We start from the raw sequence: 27,928 nt of genomic DNA on the forward strand, positions 1-27,928 counted from the left end.
CTTCCAGTCTCTCCACCTCTTCCCAAACCTGAAGTCTGAGCTCTTGTTAAAGTAAAGCTGCAGTCAGTGCAGTTCCTCCCCAGGGTAAAATCGCCCGGTAATATGACTGCTCTGCGGTCCCAAGGCTTCTGGTAGTTTGAGATGCAAATCATCTTTTGCAGCAAGGCAGCTAAAGTCTGAGAGAACAAAAACTCAGGATGCTCAGGAGGGTTGATAACAATCTCAGGTAGAGTTGTTCTAAGGGAAATCAATAGAAACAGATTTTGATTTTGGTAGCTCCCTAAAGTTGACATTATTCCTTGCAACATTCGGCTTGGCATTTCGGTCACACCTGCTGCCAACCCCTGCATATATTATTTATATATTTTGAGTTGTCTACATTAGGATCTCCTGTACAGGTTGCCTAGCTTCTGCCTGTATGGGCCTTGTGGCTTTTCTACTTTAGGGGAAGAAACCACAGAAAGATATACAAGATTCAAACCACAGGCAGCTGGAGGAGGAGAGCTGATCTCCAAATCGAATGGAGAGAGAAACCTGTCTTTCTGCTGAGAAACTGCAGATGACTTTGGTAGAGCCTAACCTTTCCTGGTATCTTGAATACCTGAGTCTGCCGTCTTACTCTCTCCCTTCCTTCCCTCCCTGAGTATTTCTAACACATTTGTATGGGTGTCATTCTGTCAGGATTTTCATAAGAAGTCAGAACTAATTCTGTCGTTATTCATATGGGCAAACAACAGTGTTGAAATCTTTGGACCCACGTCACAGACCTACCCAGTCCTGCCTTCCACGTTGCGTTTGAGTGAGTCCAGAGGAGGGCTGTGAAGATGATTAGGGAACTGGAACATCTCTCGTATTAGGAGAGGCTGGGAGAGTCGGGCCTGTTTAGCTTGGAGAAGAGAAGGCTGAGAGGGGATCTTATCCAGCTTTCTCCCAAACAGAACATGCTCTGTGCAGGTAGCCCTTCAGGAAATTAGGCTCCTAAAACTTGGACAGCCTCTGCTTTATATGCATCAACTGCACTGTTTTAAAGGCAAATATTTCACTTTTTACATTCCTGGGGAGCTTCTTGCCCAGACCAGAAAATTGTCCACCTCTGACAAAAAAAAAAAAAACAAACAAAAAAAAAAACACTATCTCCCTCCCCAGAGCAAGGGATCCCTGATACCAGGGATGTGACACAAAATTTCAACCATGGCAAAATCTTGCTGCATTCAAAAGTGATTAACATGACTGAAATAGAAACTCAGCTAAGCAATTTCCATTTAGCAAAACTCCAAAAAGCCAGAAATAGGTTAGATAAACACTAATCTTTATGCTGTCTTTGACACTAATTAGCCAGAGGTAAGTGGCTCGCTGTTTCCCCTGTTGAGACAAACTGCTTTCCAGCATTCAAGTCCCAGGACTGAGAAGCTCATCCCAGCACCAGGGAGGGAGGCACATGTCCATCCCTGTACAGTGAAAGAATGCACAATTATCCCCCTTTTTAAGGTGTGTTTGAATACCTTGAAAGGGACATTGCTGTGAACAAGTATTTGATGTGTGTTATGTCTCTACGAATGTGAGTATACACATGCTAGTTAGCAAGAATATATGGAAGAATATATATCAACAGCAAATGAGAGCACCTTACTTCTGCCCTGACATTGTTAAATGTGTAAAAAAGATATCTGGGGATTTCCTTCAATACAGTCCTACAAAGTGCAGTTGAATTTATTCAGCTTGTTGAAAAGAAGGTTGAGAGGTGATTGAATCATCGTGTATAGGTAATTACACACAGAAACAGTATCTGATAGCAAGGGACTTCTTAATCTCACAAAGAGCTAGCAAAACCATGTGGCTGGAATCCAAACAAAGCCAGACCAATTCAACCTTGAAATAAAACTACTCCTGCCATTAACAGAGTAATGGTAATTAGGAGCAGGAAAAGCTTAAAAAGAGAAGCTTTACACTCACTCATTATAGACATTATGACAAGATTAAATGTTTCTCCAACAGATTGGCATTTTATTCAGATTCTGGGACACATTTTGCTGGCTGTATATGCAGAGTCCATTTGCAACATCACGGCAGTCCTGCCTTGTCTTGAAATTCCCTTCCTGCATAGTTACCTTCTTTGTTGTGTCCTTAATACATTTATAATATTTGTAATAGTACCACTAAGATAACTACCCCAACTACCGTAATTACCACATTTTAGAGCATCAGATAGCTTGCAGGATTTAGAAACAATATATCTTCCTATTCTCCTCCCACTAATCGTCCATTGATGAGGCATATTATTTTCCTTGGTTTTCTATCATCTTGCTTTCAAAAAAAGGGGGGATTGGACAGGTTGTCAATAAAGAAGACACAACACACCTGGAATGACCGATCAGAACCACAGAGCAGCACAAGGAATGCTCTTAGGTATGCGGTTGGCATACATCCCTCATGCATGCAGCCAAAACTCATACCAGGTTTGAGTAACTAGAATCTCCAAAAGAAATTTCCCTCGTTTATCAGACATCACAAGTAGGTAGAAAACATATGGTCAAACAACAAGTCAAGAGGATAAAACAAGCCATTAACAACCTGCTAGTGATATTTCACCTGAGTTTATGCGTCTAGTAGTGAAGCATCTCTTTAACTAGAAAGAACACCACAAACAGGTCCGTCCTAAGCTGAGATATCTCTCTCTGCCACCTGCTAGGGACAGACACCAGCAACTGGCTTGAACAGAATGTGCAGCTTCTAAAGCCAGGTTGGCTGGACAGGGTTCAGAGCAGCTCTATTTTTAGCTAAAAATATGGAAAGCATAAAGTGAAAACTACTATAAAATGAAAATATAATTGGTCTGATAGGAGTTCTCCAATACATTTTTTTCTCTGACATTGTTTATTTATCAAGAAAAGTGTTGCAATGAAAAAGTATTGATATCAGTGACTGCAAAATGAGTATTACGTACTAGCAAAGAAAATCTGCAGTTTGGTACAGCATAGTACATAAGCAAATATTTGAACACAAAAAATTCACAAGTTAATCAGATTTTATGCTGCAATTTATACAGAGACAAGGATGTGATTGTTTCCATAATTCATTTTCTTTTTGTGAAGAAAGCATAAACTTTGAAATGCTTTGCCCAGCAAACGGGAGTAGAAAACTGTGAAGCTATAAAAAACTGTGAAGCTACCTCCTAAATTCATCTACGTAACAGGTAAAACATAAAATGCTTTAATAAGCCTAGCAAAATTTGTGGTTAGTTATTGTTCTAGGAGAGCCTTTGAAACGAATAAATTTATCTTGGAAAACTTTCATAACACAGTCATTATGGAACTCTCAGTAAGTGATTAGTCACAAGCATCTCCCAAATCCTGTCTGCTAACACCACCACATAGTTTGATATTCCATATTGAAATCAAGTGTTTTCTCCTGAAGAAAAGGAAGACAAACTTAACAGAGTTGTGGATGTGGCACTAAGGAGATTCTTCTAATGATGGGACTCAGTAGGTCAGAACTTGATGATGTTCAAGGTCTTTTCCAACCTAGATCACTCTATGATTCTCTGTAGATTTGGTTTCTCATCCTGCTTCAAGACAGCCTGCATATAGCTGAAAGGCATGGAGCTGTCTGGAAGAGTAAAGTCCATAAAACATTCTCCTCACCACCCTTCTGAAATTCCTGGTCTGCTATCCCATCCTTCTCCATCTTACAAAGATATGTACAAAGCACAGAAATCATGATGAGGACATCATGAGGGTAAAACAGACTTTTTTACATGAGGATAACAAAATTCCTGCAGATGTTCGTTTTATAGCTAGTATTTGCAATATACTGCAAATCACATTAAAATTAACTAGCAAAATTATCATTCAGGATGAAAAAGACATTTGAAATTGTGATTTAATGTGAGGTGCAAAGCATCATTCCATTTCTCCAGTTCAATCTCCAGATGCAATTCACAGAGGCTGCATTTCAAACCATAGCTATGTATGTCAAGTGCAAAACCGTTTAACTGTTAACTTAGACATTGATATAAGCACCATATATTACCTATAGTAAATATTTATACACCTGATCACACCTTTTTTCCTTAAAAAAAAAAGAAAAAAGCTTTCAAATATAGAAAACTTTTGCAGACTTAGAAAACTACAAGAGCATATCACAGAACTTGCTGCGAACTCCGGCTACGGTATAAAACTGCAGCATGAGACGACGTTGCTACAAAAAATATATTCACAGTAGCTTTTCTCCGGTGTCTGCTAATTGCCATCATGACATCTAGAGCCCCAGAGTCGAGCCAGTGGCAGTGTCATTGCCGGGCACCACCTGGAGGGGCTGGTAGAAGACGTGGGTCCTGCAGACAAGCTGTGAATGGCTGTTTCCAAGCAAACTGGTCACCTTGTAGACGCTCACTCTCTAGAACCAACGGCATCGCAAGATAACAAATGTGAGGCAGGGAAAGGAAGAAAGGTTGAAAAAATTTGAATTAAAAAAGAAAAAAATCAAACAGTAAGTAGAAACACAGGATTATACTGTTAACTTGTTGTTGCCTGATTATGACAGATCCCAAAGAAATGAAACATTTTATCCTTAATTAGAAAGTTTCATCCAACCAGCCTAAAAGAACTACCTGCCTGGGGAGAGAGAAGCCCATGCACCATTACCAGAAAACAAAAGGAAGTCTAGAAAAAAGTAAGTCAAGCAACAACACAAAAAGGTAGCATAGGGGAAGACACTTTTAGAACAAGTATTAAATAATACCCTGAGTCATCCATTATTGTTCAAGTTATTTCAGCTTAACTTCTCTGGATGTATGGACTGCTAAGACTCCTAGTTATGTTTTTGTACAGAGCATATATGAATCATTATCTCGCATGCTTCAAAGTGAAATGAGAAACCATTCACTGGAAAACTTTTTTCTTCCAATCATGATATAAAATGACAAATGCTTTCCTCGCATCTACCATATTGTTATGCGATTGGACAAAGGACACACAGTGTGCTAATAAAAGAGACACTAACAGACCTGCAAAGGTGCGTTGACTCCAAAGCAAACCTCATGACAACAGAGTAGTAGCATATCCTAATACAAGACTGAAATTCTTGTCTCAAATATGGCTAGAGAGCACAAAAATTAACTGCCTGGCAGCAGAGGTAGCAAACTTTCACTGGACTGAATCCTCTAGAAGGATTTGTCTTCTCCCACCTGCACTTTTGACTTCTTTACAGAAAAGTCTTGTTTCTCGCTATCTTCTATGAAGCCTCTCATTAGAGACAAATGCTGCTAGCCTCCGTTCCTAATTACTAAGAAGCCTCCTTCACACCCCTCTGCCAGCGCAGCATAGTAAATTTATGCCTTCAATAACCTGGTGGTTCAAGCCAAATCAGAAACGTGATCCCAACCCCTTTTCCAGTTAAAACATGAATATATTTAAAGGCATACATATCTAAGAAATTATTTCCTTTCTGGAGGTACCTTGTGATGTCACAGTCAAGCCTCATAACTTTTAGAAGGTTGATTTGAATTTGACTGCAGGAAGTAAAAAGGCTAGTTTGAAAAGGGAGGCTTGCTTGAAACTTGCCTACAAAGGAGATTTCTGTTTCTTTAGATGGGATAAGTGCGATGCAATAACAAAGAACACAGATTGAACTCAAGTTGAAGTGGGCTGAAAAGCATGAAAGGAATCAACATCAGGCTTTCTGGCAACAGCTATCAACAGCTAAGAGAAGAAGGGGAGCAAAAGAACCTGCAAAAGATGTCAGAGCTGAATCTCTGGAAAAGAGAACATAGATTTGAGAAAAGTCTGAGTAAGAAGGAAAGCAACTAGAGGAGAAGGCCTCATGTAGCATAAAAGCAGCTTCTGCCTTTTTGGCTAACTGACAAAGAGGTGAGTTATGGAAGAAAAGGTTAATTTAATTAACAAAATACTCAGGTGCAGACATTACATCATGTCTGTTGGCTGACAGGAAAATAAAAACAATTTCTGATCAGAGTCTAGCATAACCTTTTCACTATTAAAAGGTGGTATTTCATTTTCTTGTTTGTCTACTTAGCAACTGACGATCACACACTGTATCTTTGCTGTCCGCTCCCCGAAATGCATGGCCTGTGGTTACGTGGTTTCCATAAGTAATTGTGTGACCTTTATTTCAGGAACAGGAGTGCAGCAGAGCAACAAGAGCTTTTATAAAATACAATGTGGATATATTTGAGAGCTTTAACTGGAAAACAAAATTGTATGTATGTCCCCAATTTCAGATAGGATCAGCCTGAAGTCCTTTCCACTTCAGACCAGACCCAATCCATTCCCACCCCCTGCCATGGGCAGGGACACCTCCCACCAGACCAGGCTGCCCAAAGCCCCATCCAGCCTGGCCTTGAACACTTCCAGGGAGGGGACATCCACAGCTTCTCTGGGCAACCTGTGCCAGTGCCTCACTGCCCTCTGAGTGAAGAATTTCTTCCTTACATCTAATCTAAACCTACCCTCTTTTAGTTTAAAGCCATTACTCCTTGTCCTATCACTACACCCCCTGACACAGAGTCCCTCCCCAGCTTTCCTGTAGGCCCCCTTTAGGTACTGGAAGGCCACTGTAAGGTCTCCCTGGAGCCTTCTCTTCTCCAGGCTGAACAACTACAACCTGGTTCAACCTCTCCTTCAGCCTGTCTTCACAGGAGAGGTGCTCCAGCCTTCTGACCATACTTGAGTCCAGTAGTTTCAGAATGCAAGCTGTTTCCACCATAAATGCTCATCAAAGACCCAAATCAATTATAATTTAGCAATTCTCCAAAAATAATGAATAAAACATTGATCTAAAATTAAGAAATATTCCTAAAATACCTCTCTAGACATGACAAATAACTTGCACATCTGAAAAAAAAAATAGAGCAGATGGTATGAGTCAAGAACAAACTAGCAGTCTTTAATATATATTCTATTCAAAATGGCATCTGTGGTTTCCTCTATGTGTTTTTGTCATGCTCAAGCCTGACATTGCATATTCCTGGGAACCAGTTAGTGCCAACAGCCATTCCAGTGCCTCCAAACACTTCTAGAACTCCTTCTCTATTTAGATTATCCCAAAGCAATCTGAAATTTTAACTGCAATCATTTCTGACTTACTTATGAAAAAGAAACCTAGTTCAGTTTACTTACTTTTCATGGTTCAGGTTGGAGAGGCACCTGCTGTGATCAAATTGACCTATCAATCAATTGAACAATCAATCAGTTGTTTCCAAATTTTGTCTCTGTAAATCCATGTACCTCACCCAGGACTTTGAAATTCTTTTTATGTAAAAGAAACTGTGGTTATAGGGGCTGCAATGCCTCCCAAGAAAAAAAAAAGACAAACTCTTCTGATATCCAGACTGAATTTATCACCAATGTTGATGAATCTCATGGTATTTATTACATGTTACATAACATTTGGTATATGTCTTTTTAAATGATCACTCTTGAGATGTAATCATATGAGAATATTTGCCATTCCTAGAATCAGAGGAAATAAAAATATAAACTTTAAATATTCAGTTCATGAAGCAAAAATACTAATTTCTTCAATCCTTTGTGTTCGAATCATAATTTTCATTTAATTTCCTGACCAACAGGGAGAAATGGGGTAGAAGAGGCGCTTTGAGCTAATATTTACAGCTTCTAAAGACCTGGAACTAACATGTTGATGGGTCATGTTTTCCAAAATATTTCCGGATTTAAAATTGCTACAGGAACCATGAAGAGTGTTTATCTGCAAACAACACTGTACTGAGGACAACAGTGATCGGCATGTAACAGCTTTGTTCTCTGTGGAACAGTAACAATCTATTCTTATCTGCCGTCGTCATTCAACTGATACAGACTTTAGAACAATCTGGTTTTTTAATGAAAAAACTTTAACATTCAACAAAGCTTGGTGGCATTGTCACTGCAAACAAAACCCAACACATAAAATAAAACTGGTCTGAATTCAGTAAGAACATATTTTACCGCTACGGAAGCCCAAGCACAATTAATGCAGCTGGTCAGGAGCTTACAGTCACGCTCCCAGAAGCTAAGGCATGGTCCATTTCATAGACCAAGACCTTTTGTAATGTGTAATTTAATACAATATAACATATAGGAACTACACAACCTATGCTGCACATTTAATGTAATGTAATAACTACAGATAAGTATTGGTTACTTTCCTGTGTTGAACAAGGGGATTAATGTTGGAAGTCCCAGTGGCAAGTCCCAGTGGGTAAGTCATACGACTTATCAATAAAGTACAGAAGTCTCAGCAGTAAATGCAGGATAATGATACTTCTATCACACTGTAAATGCAAGGATAGGGATTTTAGCACATCTCACCAATAAAAATACTACTTCTTATGGTGGTATCCAAAAAGCAATGAAGTCTATTGCACTTTGATACTTTTGATGCTGTTTTCAATCAAAAGGCAGTAGCTTTCCAAACATAAATCTTAGCTCCAACCTGCCACATTAATTAACTGCATTCAACATCATTCAGTACCACCATAAAGTAATTCCATTTAGTCACATATGCAATCAAAAACATGAGTAATATTTTTTAAAGTGATGTTTGCTTTCCTTATTTCAATCATAATATTCATGTATTCTACGATACATTTTATGCTGCAAAATGGAAGTCCTGCTATGAATCGCAGAAGAAATCAGTTTCTTGGAAAAGTCTTCCACTGCATACTTGCTATTTAATATACAGCTTACTTTGAAGACTGCTGCATACACATCAAGTGACTAAAAACACAGACCTTTTAGATGTAAAAGTGGAAAAGAATCTGGAGGTTGCACTGACACTTCTCAATTTATCAACCTTTAAGTGCACTGCAGTTCAGAAGTTACACCACATATGAAGGAGTTTGCTCTTTTTCTTTTGCTGTAGGAATACATCACCCACTTCCTTAAAAAAAAAAAAAAAAAAAAAAACTGCAGGGGTTCAAAGAAAAAGCTTAAACTTTTTTTTTAAATAATGTTTTTTACTATGTCACCTTTTACTTCCATACTTCACTGAGTAACCTTCAGGGTGAAGGACAGAGAAAGTCCCACATGAAGCACAGCACAGTATACACATGAAAGAAAGTGGTGCTTTCTATTAAAAAGATGAGAGTCCATTTCCAGGCATCTTGATGGAGAAACAACAACAACAACAACGGTACTGTTGATCCTATAGTTGCTTCCTTCCTTGAATTGCAATACAAAGATTTATTTATTATCTCTGATGAACAATGTTAAAACATTCATAGAAGAAAAGTCAAACTTAACAATTCATAATGCCACTGACAAATGCCTTAAATAGCTAGTGCAAATTCAGAAACCACATAAATGAAGTATTTTACCATTACTTGCTTTCAGAACTTGATTTTCCCCTTTTCAAAATGGCAATCAACATTCCACTTTAACTTGGGATGATGGCTTACTCTAAAACCCTAGCTGTGCTGTGTTTTTCTGGGGAAGTACTCCAGTGCCTGCAAGCCACAAGCAACACCTTCTTACTATTGACATGGACATCACATTCCAGAAATCCAAAATAAAACAAAACAACACATTTGGTAGTGTTACCATTCTTACAAGGGTTACCTTACACGTACTGATTGCCAAATGAGCAATTGCAGAAGACCTCGCCTCTATTGTCTGACAGAGGGTAAGCATCTGCACCACATCTAGCTAGTTGGGATGACCTGTGGTCGCTCCACACACCCCTGCTGAAACAGACGTACCAGGTAGCTCTGGAGGAGCCAGGATAGGCATGTCAGTGCCCCTCCACAGTTAACTAACAATGCAGGATCTGAGCTGGTTGCTTGCAGAGCCATTTGGCTACACATGGCTCCTTATACCCCATTAGAGGACCTGTATCTCCCAGGAGTCCCTGTCTGTCCCTTTTCATAGAATCATAGAATGATCTAGGCTGGAAAACACCTTCAACACCATCAAGCCCAACCATCAACCTGACCTGCCAAGTCCCATCACTAAACCATGTCTGTTAGTGCCACATCCACACATCTCTTAAATAACTCCGGGGATGGAGACTTCAACACTTCCCTGAGCAGCCTGTTCCAGTGCTTGAACGATTTCTTGCATGGTAGGGGCTGGCTGTGAAGTCTGGACAGAAAAGGCTGCTACAACCTGACATAAGTACACAGAGATGCAGATATCCTTGCTAGAGCAGCGTCCAGGCTGACCACGAGCAGCTCAGTCTCGAGCTGGTGCAAGAAGCAGAAGAGCAGCAGCTGCTCTTCTAGTGCAGAAGGGTCAGTGGTGTCAGGTGCCTAATTAGGCAGGAGTGTAAATTCAGTATGCCAGGGACACACATCAGCTGGAGGTGTGAACACCAGTTCTTGAACTTGTCAGCACAAACCCTTCATTTTTAATTTCCTATGCTCAGCCATGTGACAAGCTTATCTCAATGCAAGTGCTTAGTACTTTTCAAGTGGGAAAGGCTGTATCTCAGCACAGCAGCTGGCCTGCCTACCCTGATTGCTCTTGGCTGAAAGAATAAAAATGTGAAAACTTCTGACTCTTTTTTCCTTTCTCCTCTCTTAGGGTCTGGTTACTGGAGACTGTGCATTCACTGTGCAATGTAGCTGCTTGTCTGCTATAATTTCAGTTAGACAACCAAGGACAGTTCCCAAAAGCCTGGGCAACACCAGCTGCCCGCCACATCCTTGCTTCATGTGAAATGTGTTCCTTAAAAAAAATGTTAACTGCAGACTCCTTCTCATGGCTTTTATCTACCAAGGTAAGTAACTCACAAACAAAGAAACGTGAATGTATGTGACAATGCTTTTAAATGCAGAGTCTCAAATAGTAATGGAAACAAAGAAAGGACGCTAAATAAATTTCCCCAAGTAAAACCCTTTTTCACTCAAAAAAATATGCTAATTAGCATTTAAAATAATATCCCAAAGAAAGTCATTTTTAATAACATTAACACAATTTAGTGCCTTTCAAACAATTTTTTTTTTTTTGGAAATGAGTCTGAAACTCAGCCATTTATCCCCCAGTTTTTCAATAACAATGCATAAGTCATATTGCTAAGTCCATATGTTGAAGCTGCTTCCTTGGAGGGTAAATGTGGCAAGCACTGTTCTATACAGGTTATTGAATTTTATTTGGCTGACCACGTTTTGACTATAGGAGTGACAATGAGCTGTAAATATTTATTATGATAATTTGTGTGGTTTGTGGTTTAATTACTGGCAACTGCTAACATAGAAGGATAGACACTTCATTGGAAATACAAATCAAATTTAAAAACTAATAAACAAAGCCAGTGGGATATTGCCTCAAAAATGTAATCAAATTATCTTCCCTTCGGTCTTCCAGAAGGATGAACAAGTCATTTTAGGAAGGTGCAGTACGAATTTATGCTCATTGCCCACACTTTATTTTCCACACACAGCAGAAACCTGGCTGAAGTACACCCAGTTCCTGGGGCACACCCCTGACAGCTCCCACCTCCACATGCATATACAGACAGGCAGGACACGTCACCCCATCCCAGGTCCTCACCCCATCACAGAGCTGGGAATTGTACTTGGAGAATATATAGGTGTACGTACCAGTATAGACATGTTTATGATGACGTGGATATGTAGCCCATACTACAAATACCTCCCTAAAGCAAGCTAACTATGAATTAAACACTGTGATGAGTGAAATGCATTCAAATACATTTTTATTTCTATAAAGGTGTGGTGGTTTTACCCTACTGGGCATCTGAACTCCACCACAACCACTCCTCTCCACGGGCTGCAGCTCCGGCCCGGGGCCTGCTCCTGCGGGGGCTCTCCATGGGCCGCAGCCTCCTCCAGGCCACATCCACCTGCTCCACCGGGGGCTCCTCCATGGGCTGCAGCGTGGAGATCTGCTCCGTGTGGGACCCATGGGCTGCAGGGGGACAGCCTGCTCCACCAGGGGCCTCTCCACAGGCCGCAGGGGAACTGCTGCTGCCTGCCTGGAGCACCTCCTGCCCTCCTGCTGCACTGACCTTGGGGTCTGCAGGGCTGCTTCTCACTCCTTGCTCCTCCAGCTGCTGTTGCCCAGCAGGATTTTTATCCCTTTCTTAAATCTGCTCTCACAGAGGTCCAACCAATGCCACTCAAAGGGTCAACTCTGGCCAGCAGCAGGTCCCTCTTGGATCCAGATGGAGCTGGCGCTAATCTGTCAAGGGGCAGCTGCTGGGATCTTCTCACAGAGGCCACCCCTGCAGCCCCACTGCTACCAAAGCCTTGCTACGTAAACCCAGTAAAAAAAAAAAAAAAAAAAAAAAAGTGCTATTTCTGCTTCCCAGTTTCTGGACATGCAATTGCTATTGATAATTTGACCTGCTGATGCCATTGTGCATTAGCACATTGCATTTAGCACCATTGATGTTCTGGAGAGTGGTGCACATAGAGGGGTTCCCCAGATGTATGCTTACCAAAGGGTCTGCTGGAAGCCCCTGAGATGTCCTCATTGTGGCCTAGAAGGTTTCACTTTGCAGCTGGAGGCAGTCTGTCCCAGTTCTTGAGCTCCAGAATGACATTAAGGGCATCCTCATTCAGGGGATCAATCCTACATAACAAAACACTCCCATAAAATGTCATTGTTTTATACAATACCTTTACAATATTAATGGGAACAATACCTAGAATTCTTTCCTAACAAATCTCTGACAATCTACACCCTAAGCACTGAAAGATATCCAAGACAATTCTAAAGTACTTTTGACAGAATAACCCTTACTAATGCAATTCTATCTTTCTGTTACTTTTTAGAAACAAATTAGACTGGAGGAGAACATATCTGTTAGCAAATGTATATACCTCAGTAACAAGCAACACTCTCCTCTACAGCAGCTTGTTATTCCATTTCCATCTAGGCTTTAACAAGGTCTCTTGTTACCAGGATGTTATAAGCATTTCCATCACAGTTGGCGAAAAAGAAGTCAGATCCAGCATATTTAGGTATTTGCTTCATTTTTTAAAAAATACAGAATTCATAAGTGTTTCAAACTCTCCTTCCACCAGAGATTGCATTTATGCATATTCAGAAATCAGCGTGACTTAACATTTCAAATCTTAACAATGTACAAAGAACTTTCAATGATATGTTAACTGGGTAAGTCGGTAAACACAGCAGGTACCAGCAACTGTTATGGCGCTACCTATGATAAAAAGCCAAGTAATTTCACAGAATATATTCCTAGCTAGATGTATACGTTCCTGATTTTCCATCTAAGTGGAAAACTAAATGCTCTAAGTGCACAACAATGCCAGATGAAAAAAAATTAATAACTTGCTGTTTTCAAGAGACTCACGTCAAAGGTTATTTTATGCATTTTCTAAGTGTTATTATTATTTCCTTTTAGGACATTAAAAGACTTCATGTTTGACTGCAACCAGCAGAAAATAATTTTTTATACAATTACTGAAAACCTGAAAGGGTAAACAGCTGATTGCCTAACTTTCTTTAAGCAAATGGTTATTTTGCTTTGCCACTGGTAACAGGCACTTAGATTGACCTGATCACGCAACTGCTTTGCACAGCAAGCCAGAGACAGTTAATCAACCATGTGCATAAATGTCATTTACTGTCCGTTATTCTCCTGTCATTTTCCAGGATCATATAGCTAATATGATGAGCTTGCAGAAACATCAGTTTTCTAGATTATGTGATAAGCACTATTTAAAATATATATATTTTTAAATGAGACGAGCAATTTCTATAAAAGCATTTGTGTATTACATATCAAAATATTAAAAAGCATTATATATTATGTAATTGGAAAGTCAGATATGTATGTTTGTCACTGGATAGCAATAGTGTAGCATGTCTACCCTTTCAATCACATTTAGTTTTCTGTATGAAAATACAATTACAGAATCACAGATGTACCAAGCTGAAAACGTGCTCCTCTAACTACTGCTTAGAAAGGCATGAATGCTGATGAATGACAGCAATTCTCTAAACAAAAAACAATAAAAGTATAAAAGCCATAACATTGAACTTTTTCAACATTTTTAAATGTGACTTTTAGACTTAAAAAAAATAGTTTTATTGAAATACATTTTGACATCTTAACAGTATCTGAAATACATCTCAATATTTAAAATTAATTAAATCTAAAAATTCTGCTCCTTTCCTAGAGGTAAGTAATAAATGTAATGAGCTCATACACATCAAATTATTTTGGTAAAAGCTCATAAATGTGGAAAAATAAAATCTAAGCATCTTTTCAAGGATAACCAAAAAATAATAATAATAATTCATACTTTTAAATACAGGTTTAATTCTATAATATCTAATTAAATATTAGAAATAACTGCTCAGTTATATCTACATGTAAAAAAAATGCCAAAATCAGAGTGGTATTTTGGTCTTATTCCTTCATTTGACACAATCTCTAACTGTATCTGTTTGATCCCCTCCTAACTGTGGCACAGTTTCATTTTCCATTCATTTCCTACCTCTTCTGACCTCTTTCTTGGCATTTGAAATTCTTCTCAGATGAATTCTTCTCAGATGAATTCACATTCACTCAGATGAATTTGGGGGCTAATATATGTTCAGTGTAAGAATGGAAAAGGATGCCTTTCTACGGGATAGTGATAAAAAAAAATCTCAGCTTTCTTCCTAAAGAAGTGAAAGAAATTTATTTTACTGAATCTAGCTGTTATCCATGAAGTTTTTATTCCAAATTTTCTATAACCCTCCCTATTTCTGATTGTGGTAACTAATGGTTGTGCACATATTATACAAGACTGGCACCGGCTTTAGAGAGTAGCATACAACATTTCAAAAAAAAAAAAGAAACAGGGAACTATCTGCTTACCAGAACCCACACAGTAAGCGCTCTGGATTAGCCACCTGATTGCAAATACAGCAGCTGCTCTTCCTGCTGCTCGTGTGCTCCAGCTCATAGCTTGTGTGCTCTGGCAACTGGTCTGCAGTAGGCAGGGAGCGGCCCAGCTTCAAGAAGCCTCAAAATAGAGTAAACTATTCAGGGTACAGGCAATATCCTATATTCATCCATAGCAGGGTGATCACATATTTCAGAAGTGTATTAATTAAATTAAATATATATATATATATAGAAACAGCATACAAGGAACAGCACATCTTCTTAGTGTATCACAGAAAGCATCTGTCATTCCATTTCTGCTGATTACCTCTAATAAAACAAGTTTATTTTACCAATGATCTTCCCAAACAGAAAAACCCACCGGGTCCTCCCAGAGTGCAGCTATTTCTAAGAAGTATCAGCTTAAAATGTAAAACTAGTTTTGAAGACTCCGGACCTTACAGAAAATGCCATGCCCACTTGGTTAGGTTTCACCTTGAAACTGCCATATGAGATACGAACATACTGAACCTCAGAATTAGGGACTAGCCTCATATTGGGAACATTTTAGGACATACGTTCAGTTGTATTTGTTGGAGGATCTGCAACTCATTGAGCTTTCATCAGCATTTTAAAATGCTACTTTTAAATAATAATAAAATATTTATATATTTACTGAAAAATATTTTACAGGATGCAGTGAAAGTGGCAGGATCCAAGCATTCAAGAGCTGTCAAGCAGGAGCTCATGATGTTAAGTCCTATTTCTGTCTACCCTCAATGTTACAGGCAGACCTACAGACTTCAATCTGTATGTGAGGACATACATATTCACAAGGCCACTGAATCTGCAAAGTCCATTTCAGCTCACCCAGTAACTCATTCCTTTGTGCACAGGAAAAAATAGAAAGATATTGTCAAAATAATTTGCTTTCCCCTGCCCACATTGAAGCTAGCAGTAAATCTTATTTCAACATTTTGTTCATTACTCAGAATTTTTTTATAACATGATTAAATTCTGACCAACAATTTGGGTGTTCTTTTTTAGTTAACAATTTTCCTGCACTTCACTTCTTTGATCTGCAAGCTACCTATTGTATGATCTACAGTACATTTTTAGTACAGTCATCATCTATCTCTTTCCTAAGTTATTGTATCATACACTGAGAGTAGGACACAATATGATGACCAAGGATATTTAAAGACATTTCCTAGGTGTTTGCAATGAAAATCAGAACAAATAAACCCTAGGCACCACTTCACTGCAAACCTTATACATAATTTATAGGAGACCGGGTAAAGCATACTGGCTAGTATCCTGGTGTGTGATTCCACATGCGCAGTGCAGGATCTGGATGAGTTCCTGCTTCAGGCAATCTACTTGATCTGCAGCCCAACCACAGACACTCTGGGCTGTGATAGGTACCATTAGGAGGAAAAATTTCATTTAAAAAAAAAAAAAGTGTCCTTTCTGTGTCCTTGAAATAAACCCTTTTAGTTGAAGCAGGATAAATTCAAGCAAAATATCACTGCAGTCTCTTTCCTTGTAGGTGAACTGCAAAACTGCCAAGTTATTTATTAGGTCTGGTACCATCCCCAGACCAATGGTACATATGTGGTGGTGTTTTTAAAAATACTCCTAAACCAACTGCAAGAAGATGATATCCTATTAATTACTGGTATTTAATTCTCAAGAAATTTATGTGAAATGTGATCACTTTACAGCCATATTTATTTATAAGTACTTTATGTCTCATTTAACATTTGAGTTCAATACATACTCAAGATTGATATCAGCAAAATAAATTCAAAGGCAAACAAAAACTTTAGCAAAGATTATCCCAGTCATATTCAACAGCTTTTATCAGGGAAAAGAAGTATACCACCTTCAGACCACAATTTTTTTTTTTTTTTTTTTTTTTTTTTTTTTACAAAAATAGGCTTTTATTGAGAAATTACAAGGGAATTTCTCAAATAACCTCCCTACATCTCATATATTCAAGCCTCACTTGACTATAGGAGTCATGTCATCTGCAGACAAAAATCTTCTGGAATGTAATAACAGCTAAAATGTTGCTTAATTTGACTTTTCTTCCTGATAGGAAATAAAAGAAGTCAGAGTTGATCACAAGTGGAAGACAAGACAAAATGAGACACTCAGATCAGGAATTACAAAAACAAGCCAGACCCTAGAGTTACTTTTTTTTTTTTTTTTGGATCAACTGGATAATTTGTGTGATTGTTTTTGTTTTTTAATGGGGATGAACTAAATTCACTGCTATCAAACATTCCTGATCTATTGTGTTAGAGTTTGAGTTTAAGAAAAGATTTTAAAGGTTTTATGAAGTTATTTTCCTTAAGGAAGCACACCAGCCTCTGGTGCTACTTCACATCATAATCCTGAGAGCTGTCTATAAAGGGTGAACAAACTTGAACTCTGTCAAAAGGTAAAATGAAAGATAGCAACTAGGCACAGTCAAAAAAAAAAAAACAATCAGATGCATTTTCTACCACATGAAAATTCTCACTGTCCCTGGTATTCTCTGGCTTAAAACAGTCTCAGGTGCATGGACTCTTGGGGAAGTGGCTGGTTCACCAGAGGGCTGTGCTGCCATCCGGAGGGACCTAGGCAGGCTGGAGAGGTGGGATGACAGGAATCCCACGAATTCCAACACAGAGAAGTGCAGAGTCCTGCACCTGGGGGCAATAAGCCCAGTTGGTATTAAATTGAAAGCATGGTATGCTCAGGGCCACCCACCTGTAAAGCATCTCTGCAGAAAATGACCTGGGGGTCCTAATGGTAACCAAGGTGAACATGAGTCAGCAACATGCCCTTGCTACTAAGCAGATTACTGGTATTCATGACTGCATTAGGCAAAGTATCACCAGCAGATACAAGAGAGGTGATCCTCCCCTTTACTCAGCATTGGTGAGGCCACATCTGGGGTGTTCTGTCTACTTCTGGCCACCCCAGTACAAGAAAGGCCTAGACGTACTGGAAAGAGTCCAGCAGAAGGCCACTAAGACGATCAAGGGCCTAGAGCACCTCTCCTACGAGGAGAAGCTGAGGTAGTTGGGACTGTTTAACTGTGGTGCCCAGTGCCAGGACAAGAGGCAATGGGCACAAACTAGAACACAGGAGGTTCCCCCTCAACGTCAGAAAGTACTCGGGTACTGTGCAGGTAACTGAGCACTGGCCCAGCTTCCCCAAAGACTGTAGAGTCTCCCTCCTTGGAGATCAGAAGCCACTTGGATGTGGTCCTGGACAACCTGCTCTAGGCGACCTTGCTTGAGCAGTGAGTTGGACCAGATGGCCTCTGGACATCCCTTCCCACCCTAACCATTCTGTGATCCTGAGATTCAAATTTCCATGAAAAGCTCTAAATACATTGACACTATAGCTGCAGATGGTATGCAAAACTAGAAGCTCTTAAGTGGCTGAGATTTGATCCTACATCTTGACCTGAGCTGTGTCAATATTTAACCCTTTGAATGATATTTTTTACATTAAATTGGTTTGGTAGGAGGGCAAGGAGACTTTAGACAGCAATATATATATTTATTTACTTATTTATTAAAATAATACCTAAATTAATTCCTGAAAAGTTAGGAATAAGAATCTGTATTACTAAAGGTAAAGTCAGTGATTAATGACATGAAGGCAACTCACTGACCTACCATATGTATACATGTATATTGAGAAGTAAATTTTTTATATTTGATGGTTTTTCCTCCGTAATTATAGGTGTTGTACGATAAAGCAACCATTATTTTATTTACTGTTTTATACTAGGGCTGTGTACATCACGTCACGCAGAAGATGACAAGGGTCATGATCTAAAAGAATTTATCATTCAATTTCAAGTGCTCATTAGATTTGTTGTGCTGAAATAATTTTCCTCTTCCATGGCATGGTGATCTTGTTCCAAAACTAATGAAACAAGGGAGATATGAATGTGTGTGGGAGGGAAACTTTAGTTATAAAAGTATGTCCAAGACTTTTCTTGCTTTGTTTTCATGCCCAACACTGGCATGAGGAGAAAGTAAATCTGTATTTTCCAATAAGTTGTCCTTTCTGAAAAGAATCTAGCTAATTAAGAGTCTGTTTGATTCAATTACAGCAACAAGTCAAGTTCCCAGAAGACAGAGATGGGTTGATAAAGGTTTTTGAAAACAAAAAAACTAGACAGCAATTATGTTCTACAAGACTCCTCTTTGAAGAGCAGAGCTTCTCCGAGGAGATTTCTACAAGGTTGTTTCACTCTTGCATGCAACCCAAACCCGACAGTTTTTCAGGTGCTTAAGGTGCAACTCTGATACCTCAAGAGTTGAGGAAGGAGGGCATGAAAACTCTGAACATCAGGAAAAAGAAAAAAAAATTAAATAAAGGCCAACACAGTTATGAATAATTTCAAAATGTAAGATGTATACTTAATGTTTTTCTAACACCATACACGAGAGTGAATGACCTGCTCAGAAGTGCCTAACCTTTGGCTGCATCTGGACTGGAACTTTCCTTAGGCAACATTTCCAAACATCCTTCATCACCACCATTAGGTGCTGGATACAGGGGGGTGCGCTTTGTCTTTTACTTTGTCACAGATCCTTTCCCATACGCTGTAAATACTTAGCACTATGGAACAATTACATTTTAATTTTCTCATCATTTCTCGTACAGTCTTTACAGCTTAACAACAAAATCCTACCTATTTGTTGCACTACTGAATTTGCTTAAAAGAATTTATCATTCAGTAATATGATCATAATGAACAGTGTGCTTTGGCACAGCTTTGTACCAATGACTAGCTGGGTAAATTGCATTGCTACGTACAGATTCAAGAGCTGCTAAAACGTTGTATTCCATTATTTTAAGTAAGCAAGGAATAAACGCACTCTAATTAGAACCAGAGACAGAGATGTCATATTATCCTGCAGTCCTTTTTACAGCAATACTGAGTGCCCATAGCATGTATTTAGATCCAGACTTCTGTGAAGTTTGGAGGTGAACTGAACATGCAAGCTGCAGACAAAATGAATATTTCCTTCTGTTCAACAGCACTTACTGAGATACAGAAGCAGAATAATCATCCTGTTTCATAACTCACACCCTCCATAGTTAGAGGTTAGTGAACAAATGCAGGTTCCTTTGATACAAGGATTTATTGATGCTGCACAGAGATTGCAAGCTTGTTGTAAAAGCTACCAAGGCAGTATTTGACTTAAAGATGTTTCTAGTGGTGACAACTGTGCAACCCAATCTTTCATTCTTGAAAAGCTGAAGAACACCCAGTTCTACAATATCTGCTCCAACCTGACCTCCTCATCAGTTGGGGAAGAGACCTCCACCTGGTACAGCTTCAGTGACAGTTCAGCTGATTATCACCTTTTGGTAACGGTTAAGATCAAGCATCTGATAGTAATTTTGCAGTTAGTGGCCTGTCTTCAATACATTTGTGCTCTGGGTCATGTGCAAATGAGGGTGTTCCCCAGAGGTACTTCTCTGCAATGACCTGCTGCTCCAGGAATTTCTTTCCACTCTTGAGGTTTCTGCTGCAAAACTACTTAGTTCATAGGGATTGGGCAAATCTATAAGTACATTTCTGGAAGGATTAAAGGAACTGCTTTGTGGGTTTGCTTTTTTTAGCTGGCTCAGCTAATTCATTATTTGCATATGATTACTTCTGCTTCTTCATGGTCATGACTGTAATTCCAATTAAGAGCCATTCAAGTCTCATATGAAGCATAGGGTATTGTTATTTATACTTTAAAATGAAAAAGTCATATGCCCGTTAAGTGAATTGATGTTTGACTCAGCACTGGGGAAATCCCTCTGAACTCATTAGGAGATGGATCAAACTCAGATTAAAGGCTGAATTCAGAATAGTCATTCACTCTTCTGGGACTGCTACCGGATATTGAAAATATGAAGAGGATTGAAAGATCTGAATTCCAGGTAGCATGATAACTCTCTTTTTTTCTTTAAAAGCAGAGTATTCTCATTGCTACCCACGCATGGCACAGCCAGCCCTCACAGCAGGCCATAGCAGAGGTTTCTCCTTGGCTTGGCAGATGATGTTTGCACATGACAAACAGCCAGTACATTGCATGATGGATCATTACACAACACAAAATAAACAACAAGTAACTGTTAATTAGTAGTTAGGGACCTCACAGGGTGACTTCACCATTGAACAGGTTTTCCATAGCATTAAGCAAACATCTACTAGCTTGCTGCTGTTTAAACTGCCATGCTTCAACATATCACAGCCAGCGACCTTCTCAAGTTCTACATGTGAGGATTATAGCAACAGGTTTCCTGTTTCCCTGAATAGGAAAGAATTCACTTATTTTTGAAAAACACTGTTTTAAAGAAGATTTGGGGGTCTATAGCTTCTTCATACTAACACAATGGTTCCATGAGGACACATCATATTGGTCACCCTATTTTTAAGTTAATCACAAAAATACTAAAAATTGCAGTGCAGCAAAAAGTCATAATCCTTAGATAGTAGTTATTTATGCTGCACTACTTATATTGTGCTAAAATAACATACTACAGGAGGAAAATCACTTTCTCCATATGAAGGATACTGCCTTTATTCAATACGCTGCCTTTATTCAGTCTTGCTAAGCTGACAGATTGTTAGGTTCATATAGCTGCAAATTACTGGCAATATACTGTACACTAATAAAAATGTGTAAGTGGAACTATAAATCATGTTCACTGCTCCTTACTATCTCCAATCCTACTCAAATGTTACATGTGGTTTTCTACTCCCACTGTAAAAGAAGATAATGCTCTCACGGGAGCAGGGGAACATCAGTCCAATTCCCTGAAAGATCAGCACAAAAGCAGATAACTTATTTTGGAGATATTCCCCCGTGGGTATCGACCGACCAGTTAATATGATTTCTCTGGCTAGGCTAAGGCATCCTCAGGTTTAATAGTGATACACAGAGTTTTGGTTGAAAAGAATAATTGCACTTAGCAAGTTTTATATCTCTATGTGAATGAAACTATTGCTGTCACTGTAGGACTCTGTCTTCACTGAACAATATCCTATTACATGAGCAATTTCATCAAAACCAAACTACTTTGCTAGAGCTACTAAGGATGATTAACAATACCCTGAAATTTGGTCTTTGATCTTCTCATAGGTTTGATTTCCTACTCGTGCTATTACTTAAGGGAAAATGCATAAAATTACTGAAACATATTAATGGTTTCCCATATCTCTTTGCAACTAAAATTAAATTGAAAATATTGGAATTAGCAATGTCCGAAAATAGTACTAAAACCGTATCTGATGACAATTCAATGCAATTTTAAAAACATAAGCTAAATTACTTATGACCATTACCAGGGTACAGAAGCTTTCTTAAATTCTCCATCTTTCCATGCTGTGCAGCGACAAACAAAGATGTAATTCAAAATCATCTTCACATCCCTTGTTTACTTCTTTCTCCAGGAGGCTTTTTATTTTCTCAGTGTATCCCTAAAATGAATATTTCTGCTCTTAAAAAACACTGGGAAACAGACACAATCTATGCCAAACTGAAGGCAGAAACGTGCAATATATTTGATTATCTAAATATAAGATGAAAAATTAACGGTGAAACAAATTAGCCAAATTTAATTTACTTTTGCACATTTTCTCCTTTACCCAATAAATAGAAATGGAAATTAAATTAGTTTATTAGAACCATTAGGCTCGCATTTTTCTGTTCTGGAAATAGGCCATATATCTCACTTAGAAACGGATACCAAACAGAACTCTTTCTCAAAAAAATCTCATAACAGATTCACTTCCCAAATATAATAAATGAACCCATAAGTACATGCAATATTTATAATACTTATTGCTTCCTAATAGCTCACGTAGTTTTGGATACACTCTTGTAGTGCATTTCAAGCCCATTAGCATTTAGACTGCCTTTTGGTTCTTAGGATAGGTTAGGAAAAATTGCCTGATAACAAAGCAAACTATATACAAATTACCACTCAGAATGCAGCAGTACATGGGAAAGATCTGATAAGACTTGCAGGTTGCCTGTAATTTAGGAATTTCATCCTCACCAAGGATGGTGTCCATTAATAGTGGAGCAGACAAATCACAATGCCTGCATGTCCTTTTTCAGCAGCTTAAAACACAACAGTAAAGAAAAAATTGTTCTTCTTCAGATATAATTAAAGGTTTCAGTGAACAACTTCATGGTTTCATCACTAAATTCATGCCAAAATAATCACATTTCTTCTGCTTTTACCCTCCCTTCTTAAAACCAAAACTGATTTGTCCTAACTGATCAATCAGCACTGATTACCATGACGTCTGTAGTCTATTCAATAAATCAAACACACACATGTACTGCCTTCTATTGTGTTTCATGAAAAACAAATTATTTGCAGCACTACTTAGAGGCAGACAAAAATTTTCAAGTATGGAATGGAATTTTTTAGTGAATAGACAACAGACAAGTACCTTCCCCTTTCTCCAGGGGGCATAACAATAGAAATCCCAGTCAAGTAAACTTAACAGAACCTATTTTCTAACCTTCAGAATCATGGAACTTTATTTTAAAACACCCATTAACCCTGACACAACATGCATGTATGGAAGTTACCACAAATATAAAGAGGCAATCGCTTGTGCAAAACAATCAGAATTGCTGTTAAGCTTCAAATTTAATGATATTTCAGAATTATTTGAAAGAATGCTAACTCTATGTGGTCAAAAAAAAAAAAAAAAAAACACCTTTTTTCTATTTGGAATGTCATCAGACCGTTGTAAAAATACATTGAAATGGCAGGAACATTCTTTGATATTTCCATTCAGCTGAGAGACTCAGGTTTAGGATGTAAAGTTCTGGGTGTGTACTCAAGTAAAAATTCAAATAGCTAACTTCCTCACGTCTGTCAGGCCTGACCCAGATCTAGCCAATGCAAACTGAAGATAAATAAGGGATTTTACTTCTGATTTAATTTGTAGGTGGGGAGCACAGAATCAGTTCTGTTAGCACTACAAATGATTCCTCATCTACCCTCATGTTAAAGAGGATGTGTAAAATGTAACTATTTCTACTTATCAAAGCAAACAGAGATATAAATAAATAAATGAAAAACCTACTAACTGTTTAATCCTCAAAAAGACGTCAATGGAAGAAGAGGAGACCCGTCTCTTGATAGACTTATGACTGATTCACCCTGTCAGACACTGCATCACACCTCCAAAAGGTGAAGGTTAAATATCTCTGCACGATACCAATTTAAGATGTATTTATTGGTGAACAAGGCTTCAAAAACCTCATGCAGCTTTTCAGAAGACCTGAGAGCAGAAGGCAATGGGCTTTGTAATAACCTCACGTTGGATGTCACAGACTCACCCTGGTAAAATCACAGAATCATAGAATTGTTTAGGTTGGAAAAGACCTCTTAGATTATCTAGTCTAACCTTTAACCTAGCACTGCCGAGGCCACCATTAAACCATGTCACTAAGCACTACATCTACACATTTTCTGAAGACCCCCAACAATGGTGACTCAAGCTCTTCCCTGGGCAGCCTGTTCCCATACTTCACAACCCTTTCAATGAAGAAATTTCTCTTAATATCCAACCTAAACCCCCCCTGGTGCAACTTAAGTCCTTTTCCTCTTGTCTTATCACTTTAGTGCTTGGGAGAAGAGAGCAATAAATCTAAGTTCACAAGATGTACCTTTGATCTTACAAGGAACTGAACCCAAACAACACTAAGACTGTTATCTTTCTCATACCTCAGCTTATTTGCATGCATTATTATAAAGGAAGCTAGTATTTTAATGAGACTCTTAAAATAATAGAAAGTAAACCACAGTTTTTATCACATTGCATTTCTGGAAATTAGATAAGCACTTATTTAGGGGGAAAAAAAATCTAAAGGAAGAAAAAAAAATCATAATGCAAATACTGGCAGCCAAATCAAGTACCAGGACATTCACCAGAAGTAGTACATGAGGAAAGTTAAGAAGCATGTAAAATAAGTCCTGTAATGACCCCAAGAATTTTCCAGGGTGGTTAACAAGTAAGGCTTAAGTTTCACTCTGAGATCAACGGAGAAGAATTAAAAATAAATACAGACATATGTATAACAATCTAGAATTTACCTGAAGTGAATTTCTCCTGGTGTAACATTTCTCCTTCTTGCTTCCAATACCAAAGCATCTTAGCCTGATAGCTGGAGCTCTTGCAGGGGTTGTAGGAAATTTACTCACTTACATGCTCACTAACATGAGCCTTTCGTCAAAAACTTGTGAACCCAAGGACCAACAGTTAAAAAAAAAAAAAAAAAAAGATAAGAAAAAACTATGTCATTCTACCCAAAGATTTGTCAAACAAACAATGTCTCTCTATTTCCCCATCAGTAGCATCATTTACAGCTTATTTCATCTGATTTTCTGCCAACCCACACTCGTGAAGTGAATCTCCACTTTGGCTGGATGCTGGTGATGCAAGAAACCTGGACTAAATGAATCAGACGACCAGAAGAGCTGGAAGTAAGTATCACTATCATATGAATAACACCATGGACCAAGAGGTATTTCCATCTTCCTCAGCACCTCCCCTGTTTTACAGAACGTGTACAGGACACTGAGGATAAAAGGTCAGGTTATGTCTGTTCTTCCTCATTCCTCTGGCATCTTTGAGGAGTCACCAGTCTACAAACAGATTTTTGGCCTCCAGAGGAAGTATATATGTCCAAGGTAAGGCTGGGACTTGATATAAAATAGAATTTACTAGCAAAGCATAGATGGGACAGAGGGTAAACTTCAGAAATCAAACATTGCTCTTCAGAGACGTACAATTACTTGTGACTGACTGAAGAAAATGATTGCATCGTGTTAAACGAACATTCTAGCAAGTCACAAAAAGTGTTGATGCCCCAAATTCTTGTTACATATACACTTAGAGATTAACAGATGGTCACCCTACAGACCCCACTTCAGAGCTCTTCAGACCATGGGTCGATATATTTTATGTTTTATTTACAACAGCTGTTCTGGGAACACCATTACAGTGCATTTAATTCATCTCCTATGGCATTTACACAAGGCAGTGCAGGGCATCCTGCCATTTGTCTAGAAACTCTACATTAAATTCATACACAAGGCATCACTTACTCCACTTGGTTCCCTCCAAAAAAAAAAAAAAAAACTCACAGATCTCATCCAAGCTTCCAGCTGCTTTCTTTTCCAATTTACTCCACACTACCCCACTGGGGCATCAAAATGATTCATAACTGCACGAGTATGCAGCTTTTCTTCCTTTCTTGTGATTTTTATGTTATTCTTCTATCCTTTAGAATATTTCTGAAGACAACACAAAAAACACTTCACAAGCTATGCTAGAAATTGCATGTATGTAGAAGCCCCCATGGGATGGACCCATCTTTCAGCATGGAAATATGATAGATGCAGCACTACAGAGGGAAGGGAAGGATTGTGTGGAAGGAAAGGATACTGGAAGACAAGATAAAATGTATTCAAAAATCAATAAATGCATCCAAGCATTTCCCTAAGAGGCTGCAAGCATAAAATAAAAAAGGAATCCAATGTATTCTGGGTTTCTCTTTACAAATAGAAGTATTTCAAATAGACAACACAAAAAAAAAAAAAAAACCACAGTCTGTTCTCATCTCTGTCTGTCTTTTCCAGCATAGGTCAGAGGAAAATCAAATCCACAATGGTACTTGCAGCAGTAGCAGCACCACTCCCCCCGGCCTGAGGTCCTGCTTACCCTGAAAGTTTTCTAGGATAAATATGGATATATGGATACCTACAGATAAACATGTGACACCACACAAACACCACAGTTTAAATGCCAATGCAGACAACAGCAAACAGGTTTAGAAGTTGAAGTCAAGAGGTGAGTCACAATTTCTGGGCTAATTTTGAATCCTTTTGCCTAAACCACGTTCAGCATAATCAGCTGCAATTTTAATCTCGGTATTTTTACTCTTGCAACCTTTCAGTATTTATTGCAGAGCTGCTCTTCAAGACAGTTTTCTTATCAGCATACCACTACATCTCCATGAACTTCTCAATGACAGTTTCTCTTAGACAGAGGACATTAGTCCAGAGATAAATACTGTGATCATTTTTCTTTATGGATTTTATATCAATAACGCGTCATATTTCACCATAATTATCTGTAGGAACATTCTGGTTAGCACAATATAGTTTAAACAAGGAAACATGGAAAATTGTGCGATTCCTCCCACCATCCATAATATCTCTAATCGGTTTTCATAGTAGATCAACATGGATTTCAAGTTCTCCAAAACAGGTGGGGAATGTAAATTTATTCATAACATCATTAGTTAGACCTGTTAAAAATCTGTGTTCATTAAACAGGAAATAAAAGTGTGTTTCTTACCTCCTTCTTCCCCCTAAGACACGGAGGCAGTTTTGCAGCAGGCAGATCACTACCTGACGATTGCAGGGGACTCTATGGACTATGTTCCAACAAATTCCCCCAAATTTAAACTTTTTTATTGACATTCTCTTTAACAAATAATAAATAGCCCCACTGTTTCAGCTTCCCTCCCCTTTCATGGAGTCCTCACTTCTTTAACTTCTTCTTACCACACCCCACCCACATTAACCCGAAGAGATTCATGAGGTGTTAAAAAAAAAAAAAATCACACTTCAATCTCCATTTATTACCCTTAATAGTAGTGTGGGTGATGTTCAAAGCACAGAGGCAAGGCTATCCAAATGCAGAATCAAGGAGGACCAGACTAATCTACATACACACATGCAGCGTGCATGCACAGACACTAGGGTAGGACCGTGGCTCTACCAGGTCTCACCAAGGTTCCCCCAGCCCGGTACCTAAAGAAGAAGGGAAAGGCCAAGCAAGAATAAATGACCCTTCTCCAAACCACTGTTCTGTTCTTCCTCCTTCCCTGATTTTGACATAAATCCCATGTTTGAATCCCTCCCAACCTTCCCCCCAAAGGGACAGTTTTTCTCTATGCCTTTGTACCAGCTCTTCTAAATAAAAGGAAATTATGCTTATAGTGTAAAAATGGTATAAATTAGCACATCAGAAAATATGTCAGCAGATTTGCCTTTT

General features: G+C 38.6%; 1 long non-coding RNA gene across 1 annotated transcript; it reads right to left on the bottom strand.

Moving 5' to 3' along the window:
• Positions 1-1,797: 1,797 nt before the first annotated feature.
• On the bottom strand, positions 1,798-27,817 carry LOC310896045. The gene is made up of 6 exons (XR_014581132.1): positions 27,227-27,817; positions 24,958-25,100; positions 22,181-22,315; positions 14,812-14,959; positions 12,418-12,551; positions 1,798-4,395 (listed from the first exon to the last, which is right to left on the bottom strand). It is a non-coding gene; the product is annotated as an uncharacterized lncRNA (long non-coding RNA).
• Positions 27,818-27,928: the final 111 nt, after the last annotated feature.

The sequence above is a fragment of the Anser anser genome (assembly GCF_964211835.1).
Source record: "Anser anser genome assembly, chromosome: 3".
Lineage (NCBI taxonomy): Eukaryota > Metazoa > Chordata > Aves > Anseriformes > Anatidae > Anser > Anser anser.